A 12,104-nucleotide genomic window follows, 5' to 3' on the forward strand; every position below is an offset into this window, starting at 1 on the left:
TTCCCCTTTGGAAAAAAACAAAATTGAAAACAGACATAAAAGCAAAACGATTACAGTATAGTATCATTTTGTTGTTGTTTGTTTGTTTGGGTACAACTACGCTAAAGGACATACATGTAATCATGGGCTAAAGACCATATGTGTAATCATGGGCTAAAATTGGAGCTTCCAACCACTATCCCCTAAGTTTGTGGCTTGGTATGGACAGCAGAAAGAGATGAAGTTCCAGATTCTACACTTAGGAACATTCACAGACTTCACAGGCCTTTTTCGGGCCTATTGCTATTGGGCCCTGATTTGGTCATGCTTACTAGGTAAAGGCAGGGCAAATAAAGATGATGGGCTCTATACTCTGCTTGGGGCAGGAGGGAGTTAGGGGTGGGGAGAGAGAGGGTCAGAGAGAAAGAGAGAATAGAGAGAGAGAGAGAGAGAGAGAGAGAGAGAAACTTGAGCTACACATAAACCTTTATATCAATTGTGCCAGAAAAGAAACTTCTCAGGTAGAAGCACATGAGAAAACAGAATGAGCAGCCGGGTGCAGTGGCTCATGCCTGTAATCCCAGCACTTTGGGAGGCCAAGGTGGGTGGATCACCAGAGGTCAGGAGTTCAAGACCAGTCGCCCAACATGGTGAAACCACATCTCTACTAAAATTACAAAAATTAGCTAGGTGTGGTGGCACATGCCTGTAATCCCAGCTACTCAGGAGGCTGAGGCAGGAGAATTGTTTAATAGGAGGCAGGAGAATTGTTTGATAGGAGGCAGGAGAATTGTTTGACCCTAGGAGGCAGAGGTTGCAGTGAGCTGAGATTGTGCCACTGCACTCCAGCCTGGGTGACAGAGCAACACACCATCTCAAAAGTAATAATAAAAGAAAAAAGAATGAGCAAATTTGGTTTTTCCCCTTAAAACTAGATGTCAGAACTTTCTAATTTTTGGGTAATGCAAGTCTACCCAAAGTTATAAAATTAGCCCTATATTTGTCTAACTAAAAATATGTTTTTATGTTATAAAATCTAGAGAGTTAGAAAAAATTTAATTTTTTAATATTATAATTAAATACCTCTATAAAAATTAAACCTAGAGAATGAGTTAGAAATAATTATATAGATATTATATATATGCATATATACACATATATATTTATAAAAAAATACTTATATTGAAAACAATTATGGTTATATTACAATAAAAAATCACTGCCTACCCAGTCCCCACCACTGTCCTCCATCAAACCCCAATGTCTGTTTGTGGTTCCTCCTGTCATGGCAGAGAGGCAACTGGAATTCTGCCTGGGATAAGGTGAAGACGATTAATGGTACCTTCCTATCTCAACCTCTGTTCACTGCAGTGGTTGATACAGAGGTCCTTCCGCCTGGCTTAAGAGGGGTATGATCAAAGCTAGAACTGTATCCTCTCTGTGGGAAACTTAAATATTGAGTACAGTAAGACAAAGAAAGTAAGAAAAATGAAATGGATAGAATTTATTCATTTCAGTGGCTGACAATGATCAGACAAAATAGTGAATTACTGCTTGCTGTGCTGTTAGATTCTAAATTTCATACTTCCACATGCTGGCAGAGCCAGTGAACTCTCTAATATCCATAAAATAAATTTCCTTTTGCTTAAGCCAGAGTCGGTTTCCGTTGCTTGCAGCCAAGGACCTCAAATAATGTACTACCAGGGAATTATTTCTTGTTGCTTTGAGTCATAGGACAAGCTATTAGGCTGGTTCAAAAGTTATTGTAGTTTTTAAAACACATTGACAGTAATGGCAAAACCGCAATTACTTTTGCACCAACCTAATAGAAACTATTATATTAATGGACAGTACACTTAGGCTCAAGTCCACTGAGAAGCATCAGAAACCTCAAGACAAGGACTAGAATCAAAGAGTTTGCTTCTGCAAAAGGATTGATGTTAAAATTTAGTATATAGGGTCTAGAAAAAGAGAATGGAGAAAAACAAACCAAAAAAGTTTTTAAGAGTTGTATTTCCACAGAAAACTAAGCTTGACAAAGTACTGGATTTTCAGTTGCTAAGGTCTTCCCAAGTCTCACAAACTATAAGAGAAAGATTATAAAATGGGTTGGTCTTCAACACTATCTGAGATGTAGTTGGAAGTCAAAGAGAGCAGAATGGAGTCAGTCCCCCAGTTACATTTTGGGTCTGTAGGCAGGCAATAAGTGCTTCTAGTACCAACTTCTATATCAGTTAGGATCCTTTGGTTGCAAGCAACATAAACCAACAATAACTAAAGAAATATGGGGAATTTATTGGAAGAATAAGATATACAGAATTGATAGGATGCTGAAAACAGGACAGGAACCAGGGCAGTAGAATCTGGAATGTGTGAGTACTGAACCTAGTCTTTCACGTTAACTCCAAAATCAGCAGTGAGAAGTGCTTCCCTGTGTCAAAGTTCCTCTTTATGACCTTTGTTTTAGGTACTTTTAATCTATCTGCCCAGCTCCTAGTCATGAGAATTCTCCTTCTCTTGGAGTAATCAGCAGGGATGTCCCTTTCAGCCACATTTATATCATCTGATCACTTTCAAGACCATGGTTAGTTGAATAGAGACCAACACCTGAAACAAGCTGGGCCAATCACATTCTCTTTCCCAGGAATTTAGAATTTGAACTAAAAGATATACTGGAAATCATCAATTGTGTCATTAAAGATAAAACTAGCCACAAATTCCTGCTTCTGAGGAAGCTGCTACTTTCCCTGACTTCCTCATTCTAAGAGTCTAGTGGTTCAGCATTTCCTTGGATTCCATGAGATATTATAATAGGTTTCTAATACATTTCTCCTTTCTACTACTTACATTTGCATGCGTCAGCTTATTTCACTCTTACTTGAGAGACCCCTAATCAATACACTAGTGAAAGTCCTCATTGCAAGGATAAGTATTGATTTTTGAGAATCATGTACAATTAAAGTAAATTTGAAAGCCATTTGTCTTTAGGTATATTCTTGGATAGGTCCTAATCCCAGCATAGAGAGTGGCCCGTTAATAACTAAACACTGAAGGCTCCAAGGCACAGACTTGCAACATTAAAAATAAACAAACCCAGGTATAATGCATGCCTGCAATTAGCATTCTAATCCTAAAGAAAGATAATTTAAGGATTATCAACTTGACCCTGCCGGTAACTAATATTTTTCAGAGAAATTCTCTTCTAGACTAGGTCTTTATAACTGACCATTTAAAGCAAGAAAACCCTGAGAGTATATACATAATTAGTGATAACCGTGGCCCATAAAATCTTATGCAAGAGGTATTATCCCACAAAGAGCTGTACCTTTGATCAGAGAGGCTGAAGTTAATGATCATTATCTGCGTAAGAGCATTGGAGCATCCCAGGTGTTTTCCTCCTCTCCTGTAGAAAATAAGGAATCCAGGAAGAGCCTCTCACCCCCACCCACCAGCCAAAGAGACTGATGTAAATATAAATCTCGTAAATGTAAGTATAAACCTTGAGTCTGCAGAACACTTTATTTGTGAACCTGTTGTGTCTACAAAGTGGGTGGAGCTTCTAAATTTTGATGTGGTTAAACCCATATTGTACCAGATTCAGTATTTCCTGCTGTGCTAGCTGGAAATAACAGCAACCAATTCCAGTTAGATTAACCTAAAGATTAAAATTATTACAAAGAGCTTCTGCACAGCAAAAGAAACTATCATCAGAGTGAACAGGCAACCTACAGAATGGGAGAAAATTTTGGCAATCTACTCATCAGACAAAGGGCTAATATCCAGAACCTACAACGAACTCAAACAAATTTACAAGAAAAAAAAAACAACCCCATCAAAAAGTGGGCAAAGGATATGAACAGACATTTCTCAAAAGAAGACATTCATACAGCCAACAGACACATGAAAAAATGCTCATCATCACTGGCCATCAGAGAAATGCAAATCAAAACCACAATGAGCTACCATCTCACACCAGTTAGAATGGCAATTATTAAAAAGTCAGGAAACAACAGGTGCTGGAGAGGATGTGGAGAAATAGGAACACTTCTACACTGCTGGTGGGATTGTAAACTAGTTCAACCATTATGGAAAACAGTATGGCGATTCCTCAAGGATCTAGAACTAGAAGTACCATATGACCCAGTCATCCCATTACTGGGTATATACTCAAAGGATTATAAATCATGCTGCTATAAAGACACATGCACACGTATGTTTATTGCGGCACTATTCACAATAGCAAAGACTTGGAATCAACCTAAATGTCCATCAGTGACAGACTGGACTAAGAAAATGTGGCACATATACACCATGGAACACTATGCAGCCATAAAAAAGGATGAGTTTGTGTCCTTTGTAGGGACATGGATGCAGCTGGAAACCATCATTCTTAGCAAACTGTCGCAAGAACAGAAAACCAAACACCGCATGTTCTCACTCATAGGTGGGAACTGAACAATGAGATCACTTGGATTCGGGAAGGGGAACATCACACGCCGGGGCCTATCACGAGGGGGGGGGGGGGAGGGATTGCATTAGGAGTTATACCTGATGTAAATGACGAGTTGATGGGTGCTGACGAGTTGATAAGTGCAGCACACCAACATGGCACAAGTATACATATGTAACAAACCTGCACATTATGCATATGTACCCTAGAACTTAAAGTATAATAATAATTAAAAAAAAGATTATCAGACAATTAAAAAAAAAAAGAGAGAGTTCAGAATAGGTTAAAGGCAAGTATGCTGTTGTGGATCAGGTAAAAACTGGAACCACAAATTGAAAGCCTTCTGGAACTTGAAGTATGCTGTCTCCATCTTTCTTTTTTGTTTTCTCTGTGTGTCATGAAAGAGCCTAAGTAGCTCACGCACGTTCACTTAACTAGCTTGTAATAGAGCTGAAACTGAAATCCAAACCTTTGGACTTTAGTGTTGAGCAATTTCTACTTTCCTTTACTCTCCTCCTTGGGGGGCAACTATATAAAATCAGCTATGCAAATCTAACTCCTTCCATGTTTTACTAAATGGTAAATTGCTCCAAATAAATAGGTACTAAATAAGGTTGATGAGTAGCTGCACGAAAGCTCACCAATTCCATTATCCCTCCTGTCTGCTTGTTTTACAACATGATATGTTGTAGTAGGTAGAGTCCTAGACGATGAAGCCATATAGTCCCAGCTCTGCACCTCACTAGGCAGAGCTTCAGCAAGTCATTTAAACTCTCCAAGTCAGAATATTGTGCTAAGATAAATAAAGCAGGCCCAGAAAAACAAATACTGCATGATCTCATTCATATGTGGAATCTAGAAAAATTGCTTTCAGAATTAGAGGGTAGAAGATGCTTCCCAGAGTTATGGGTGGCTAAAAGGCAGCAGGGATGGGGTTGGTCAAAAGATATATAATTACAGTTAAGTAGGAGGAATATTTTAAAATGTGTCTAGAATAGGCAAATTTATAGAGGTAAGAAGTAGATAAGTGATTGCCTGGGGTGAGTGTGTAGGATGGGGTAGGGAGAAGAGGATAGATGGGGAGGGAGGGATCACTACTAATGGTTATGGTGTTTTTTTTTCCTGTGATGAAAATGTTCTCAAATTGATCATGGTGATGCTTGCACAGCTCTGCGAACATAAGAAGAATCATTGATTATACACTTTAGATGGATGAATTGTGTGATACATGAATTATGTCTCAATAAGGCTGTTTTTCAAAAGAATAAAACAATACTAATAAATTCTCCAAGTCTTGGCTTTCTCATCTTTCAAAAAAAAGATAGTAATTGTTTGTCCCCCAGGGGAGATACAATTTACGAATGAAAATTTATAAATGCTTATGAATGCTGTGAGAGTTAAATGAGATAGCATACATCCAAAGTGCACCAGTCCATGGTAAACCTTTGCAGGGTAGTAGCTATCAGTATCACTATTCTCATGTCAGTCCTCTAAACAACTCTGCCATCCCATCTCCAGTTCAAAACACATACACTACAGCTTTGAGGATTCTCAAAGCAGGGATCTTTATATTGATAAAAACAATCTTTTAGTGTTTTTGTGGAGGACGAGGTGAGGTAAACAGACAAATTGACATTCATTTTGCCTTAATCCAAGTGTCAAAGTCTGGCTTCCCAAAGAGAATGGCCAGTATTCTGGGGGCAGCTGTCAAATCTTCCCAATTTACACAGATGCAATAGCACCTGCTGAATTAACCTATGGCATTTACCAAAGCCAACCCCTGCCAAAAGCAAATCTCTCTCCTCCTGGTATACTGAATAAGAGACAGGGATGCATTAAACATTTACGAAGACACTTCAAGAGAGTCTCAGGTAACAGGAAGTGTTCTGAGATTGATTTGCCACGCTTTGAGTGCACAGAAGACAGAGGGAGACACACAGGGAATGTTCCTGAGACTTTTTCTTTTCAATCATCCTCCTCTGTGACTTCTACCCTATAATTTATTTTTAAAGAGGCATCATAGTTTTCTGGGTGCCATAACAAAATCTAAAATAAATGTTTTCACCTAGATAAGCACTATTAAAAGGAAAGGATACTGAATTCATTTGAATACATTTGCGGAAGATTGATTTTCCCAAGGGAATGTACCTATCCTATTTCTTTAATTATTCTTGAAGTTTTGCCTATCAACTGACAATTTCTTACAGAAAGGAAGCAAAACAGCCTGGCTTTCCTGACAGCAAAGAATTATAATAATACTAGAATAAAAACGGGTTTGTCACTTTCCTTATCTCTTCTAATGTCTGAGTTACTGGGAGTCAGAAATGTAATAACCCCATCCCAGTAACACAGTTATTCAGAATATGTTCAATTGAAAAGTAAATTCAAAGTCAAATTTCTCTAGTTTTTGAAGATCAGTATACTCATTCCTAACTACAAGCACCCAGTATGATTAGTTATACAACATTAGAGAAAATGTGGTCATACTCACTTTACTTTTTCAACTGATCATCATTTGATTAGAGAGAAGCCCATTTTGTTTCATATGACTTAGTCTCAGCAACAAAACTGTTTACTTAAGCATAGGAAGGCCAACCTTTGTACTCAAAGAGAACTGAGAAGTTTAAGCAGCCCATGATCTTCATTGTTTTGGCTTCTGCTGTAAAGCGTCACTGTGAAAAATTGGTCCTGATCCCAGCAATCGATGCTTTCCCACTGCACAGGGATGGCCTGGCGTTATCGTGCCATTGTGGCTGCTAAGGGCAGGGTTCCTTATCAATGCATAATGGCCAGAACAAGGCCTCCCCAACCCTGCACTAAGGGCAGGCCCCCAGTCCCAAATCGTTTCCCCATCTTATTCCAGTTTCTCTATGGGAGCTGTGGTTTCTTTCTGTGGTTGAATACGGTTCAGCTCTTCCTGAACCTGGTCCTCCCCCAAAATAATTAACTGTTGGAGAGTGGTGATCGTTGGACAACATTGTGAATATAAAATACCACTGAATTGTACATTTAAATGGGAAATGTTATGCTATCTATACTTTACTACAGAAATTATCTCTAATGTGTATTCCCAGGTAGCAGAGAGCTTGTCTTCTCAGAGGACCCTGAGCTGCCCTTTTCAGAAGCTCCACCACCTCTGTATCTTTGCATGCTAACAAAGACTTTTTTTTTTTTTTTTTGAGATGGAGTCTTGCTCTGTCGCCCAGGCTGAAGTGCAGTGGCGCGATCTTGGCTCACTGCATAGGAAGGCCATAGGAAGCATAGGAACCTCTACCTCCCAGGTTCAGGCAACTCTCCAGCCCAGCCTCCCGAGTAGCTGAGATTATAGGTATGCGTCAACACGCCCAGCTAAGTTTTGTATTTTTAGTAGGGACAGGGTTTTGACATGTTGGCCAGGCTCATCTTGAACTCCTGACCTTAGGTGATCCGCCCGCCTCAGCCTCCCAAAGTGCCAGGATTACAGGCATGAGCCACCATGCCTGGCCAACAAAGACTTCTAGTGCTAATCACAGATGTACCAAATGAAATTGTCCCTTTATGCCCTTTCCCTTCTCCGTCAAGGGATGAAATATAATTTTCCTCTCCTTGAATCTATGTAGACTTATGACACACTTGACATCAATCAAATGTAGCAGATATGATGCTAGAAAACTTCTGAGGCTCAATGATTACAAGCAATTAATTCATCTTCTTTCTCACTTGCTTGAACTCCCACATTGGATCTCTGAACTGCAATTGCAGCAGTTCAACTGCCCTGCAGTCACCACGCTGCAAGAAAGCCCAGACTAAAGCACACAAGGAGACCAATAGAGAAACACTAAGACTGCATGAAGAGCCAGAGAGTGGTGCAGCCCTCTGTTCCAGCTTCTGTCGCCGTCTGACTGCAACTTAGGAAACCCACAGCTAGAACTACATAGTCAAATTCTTCCCCAATTCCAGACTGGCTGAAACCATGAGGTAATAAAATAATTATTATCGTTTTTGATGCATAAATTGTTATGCAGATATAGATAACTGGAACTGAAAGTGGAGTGCCATAATATATATCAGAAATATGTGACTTTGGGTTTGGGATCAGGCAAAAGCTGGAAGAACCCTGTGAACTATTAACAAAAGCCTAAAGGGCCTGGAGAAAAACTTAACGGAGTTTTAAAAGGTCTCAAGGAGGCTGTCAATCAAAACCCGGAGGAAAGTGAGAACATTATCAGAAGGTTAAGGAAAAGATATCCTTTCATGCAGTGACAGAAACCTAAGCATAACTGTCATCTGAGGTAACATGGAAAATAGAAAATGTATGTAATGAACTGGGTGATCTATCTAAGGAGATTTCCAGGCAATGTTGAGATGCCTGCCTAGTTTCTTCCAGCCACTTATAATAAAATGAAGAGAAAGACATGAACTAAAAAACAAATTATTCAGAGTTTGAATTGAAATTTGAATAATTTGCAAAGATCCCAAAAGTAGTCTTTTCAGCTCGCAAAAGTTTCCAAAATAAGAATGTGTCTCAGGCCAAAGATCAAATCCAAAATGTGACTATGAGATTATCAGAAAGAGTTAAGGCGTACCCTCAAGACACTTTTCAGACAGAAAAAAAGGATCTAAAGGGCCTTAAGGGTATGCCTCATGGATCTTTTCAATTAAACAAAAGAGTTTCTAAGAATCATAAAAGCATTGCCCCTCAGCAGCCTCACAGGTAAACCCAAAACAGAAAAGGGTGTATCTGAAAGAGATATGTGGGTATGGCTTTTGTCAAATGAGGTAAATCATAAATTAATGCACAAAAAACCTACACAATTTTAAGAATTGTATTAGAGAAAATTCAAAATTAAAAGAGGTCATTGGACTCTGAAACTTCTAAAGGCAGAAAGCAGGAAGAGAAAACTAATCAACAGCAAACACAAGAGACTTTAATTAGAAGAGGAAAGATGACTCCAAAGATAGAAAACAGGAGCCTAGGGAGAGGACCAAGCCACATAGAGAACAACTCACAGGAGGTAGAAAAAAAATCTAATCAAAGGGCTGTAATTGTGTGTCTGGCTAGATTCCAGAATTGCCACAGATCTGTGACAGTTGTGTGCCTCCCTTTTGCCCCCTTTTTGAGTGGGAGTGTCCATTGCAGCTCTTGAACACCTGTTCCACCACTGTACATTGGGTCTACGTGCGGAAGAGAAGACCTCTCTTTGGCTCATTTGTTTTCAGGCAGAGAGCAGTATTTAAGGGACCAAATCCAAACACCTGACAACCTTTAATTGCCAGTGGACCTGATTTAAATGAAGAGATCCTGACCTTTGAACCGAAGCCTGATGCTGTAATGGGATGAGAATTTTGGCAGGTCTTGGGAGGGAGGATGAGTGTATTTTGCATGTAGGAGAGATGTAAATACAGGTCAGAGGTCACTCTGTGGCAGACTATATTTCCAAAGATGACTGCAAGGATATATTTCATTCCATTTGCTCTTATACAATCCTACCACTCTTTCATCAAGAGGGGAGGTCTGATGTCTCTTCTTGTGAATCTAGGTGGGCTTGTGACTCACAAACTCACTTAAAACCAATAGAATGATGTAGAAATGACATTGAGTGACTTCTGAGTGTAGGTGATACACTCAGAACCTTGTAGTGATACAACGTTTTTAGCTTCAATCCTGTTCATTGAAGCCATAAACTCTTCTATGAAGCAGGTTGACTATACTTGGGTTGCCATACGGGGAGGAAGTCCAAACTAGCCCACACAGAGAGATCACATGGAGAATTCCTAAGGCCTTAGGGAAAGAGAGAGAGAGAGAGCTAGTTGGTCTCAACTGCTTTAGCTCCAGCCACCATTTGACCGCATACAACTACATGAAAGACCCTGAGCCAGCACATACCCTTCAAGGCCTTCATGAATTTCTGTCCCACAGAAACAATGTGAGATAATAAAGTAGTAGTTGAAAGACACACTTTTTGGTAGCAACAGATACCCGACTACCCAGCCTTCCTTATCTCAATAACATTACCCACCAAGTTTTTTTCTTACTCCACATGCAAAGCATTAGAAAATACAGCCCATTCAACTTCTAAAACATAAACTGAAGCCCAATAGTTCTCATTTTCTCTCTTACTTCCTTAGTCCACATCACTATGATCTTTTCTCTGGCAAACTCCTATCTATTCTCCCAGCTTCTATGCTTGCCTCCATAAAATCTATTCTTCATACAGTCCACAGAGTAATCATTTAGAATGTAAATTATGTCACTTATCTTCCTGCCTAAAACTTTCTAATTTTTTGCCTTGCAGTTGAAATAAAATCTTAATTATTTTTCATGGTCTAAAGTTGTTACATGATCTGGCTCTGAGTCACACTGTAACCCCAACTCATCTGGTTCTCTTACTTGTTCACGCTTTTCTAGCTTTATTCAACTAGTTTCTGTTTTTTGAATCAGCCAAATGCTTCCCTAGCTTGGGGGTTTTCATTAATTTTCCCTTTGGAATGGAAATGTCTTCATGTAGATTTTCCTGTTGTTGACTTCTCCTTATCATTCAGTACTAAATTCAAAGGGTATCTTCTTAAAAAGACCTTCTCTGACCACTCTTTAACGCCATCTGCTCATATCTTACATCCACCTCAGTCACTGTTTCATTACTGCATTTTGTTTTCTTCATAGTATGCATGACAATTTGAAATTATTAATTTGTTCACTTCATTTTTGGTCTCCTCCTAAATTGGATTATATGTGTCATGAAAGAATATTTTCTCTTCTACATGCCACTTAGAATATTTCCTAACATATGGTTGAGACACATTATTTGTTAAGTGAAGGAAGGAGTGAATGTTATTCCCATGACCTCCATTCTTTTAGAGTAACTGTAGCAGATACTGCTAATTGGCTGACCCTTAACCAATTAAGAAAATCTTACTTCCTGCCTATTTCTCAATGATTGCTCTGCAGGTAGCCACATGACCCAACTCTAGACAATGTGAGGTAAGTGGATAATATCACATGCAATTCTTAGAAAACTTTTTTAAAGATAAAATTTCTGTGACAAAAACTTTCTAGTTTTTCACTCCTTGTTCTTGACAAGAATAAGTAACGTAAGACCAGGAAATGGAACAACCATCCTGCAGCCATAAATACACACTCATACGCTAAGGATGGCAAAAAGGAATAATGATACAAAACAACCCTCACGGAGGGGAGCAAATGTGTTGACTTAAATAACTTTGGAAATGAGTGGATTCTGTAAGACTAAAAGCAAAAGGAACTGCATATAAGCACTGTACTCTTGAAGGTAAAGTTGTTTCTCATAGAGGTATTGCTTAACAAATCTGTTATTGTTACACATGTATACTGGGATTGAACAATTAAGTAAATAGATGGCAGATGGTAGGAACCTGGTTTCTCAATGTTAGAGTAGGAAGCTAGAGATAAGCAAGGGGAGAAAACTATAATGCTTCATGTGGTAATATCCTTATGGACTCATGTTTAGCTTAATATATGCAGATATACATAAAAATATTTATAAATGTGTTTGGGCATATGGGATGCTATATATGCATATATATTTTTTTGCCCTGACATCTGAAAAGGCCTACAAGCAAGAACACCCCAATAACAATGAGCACATATAGGACTCAGATCTTGATTACACCATTCTCCAAAAGAACAAGGGTTCCTTGGAGAAATGGTTGCTTTTAG

This window comes from Macaca fascicularis, chromosome 4, assembly GCF_037993035.2.
Source record: "Macaca fascicularis isolate 582-1 chromosome 4, T2T-MFA8v1.1".
NCBI classification, from domain to species: Eukaryota; Metazoa; Chordata; class Mammalia; order Primates; family Cercopithecidae; genus Macaca; species Macaca fascicularis.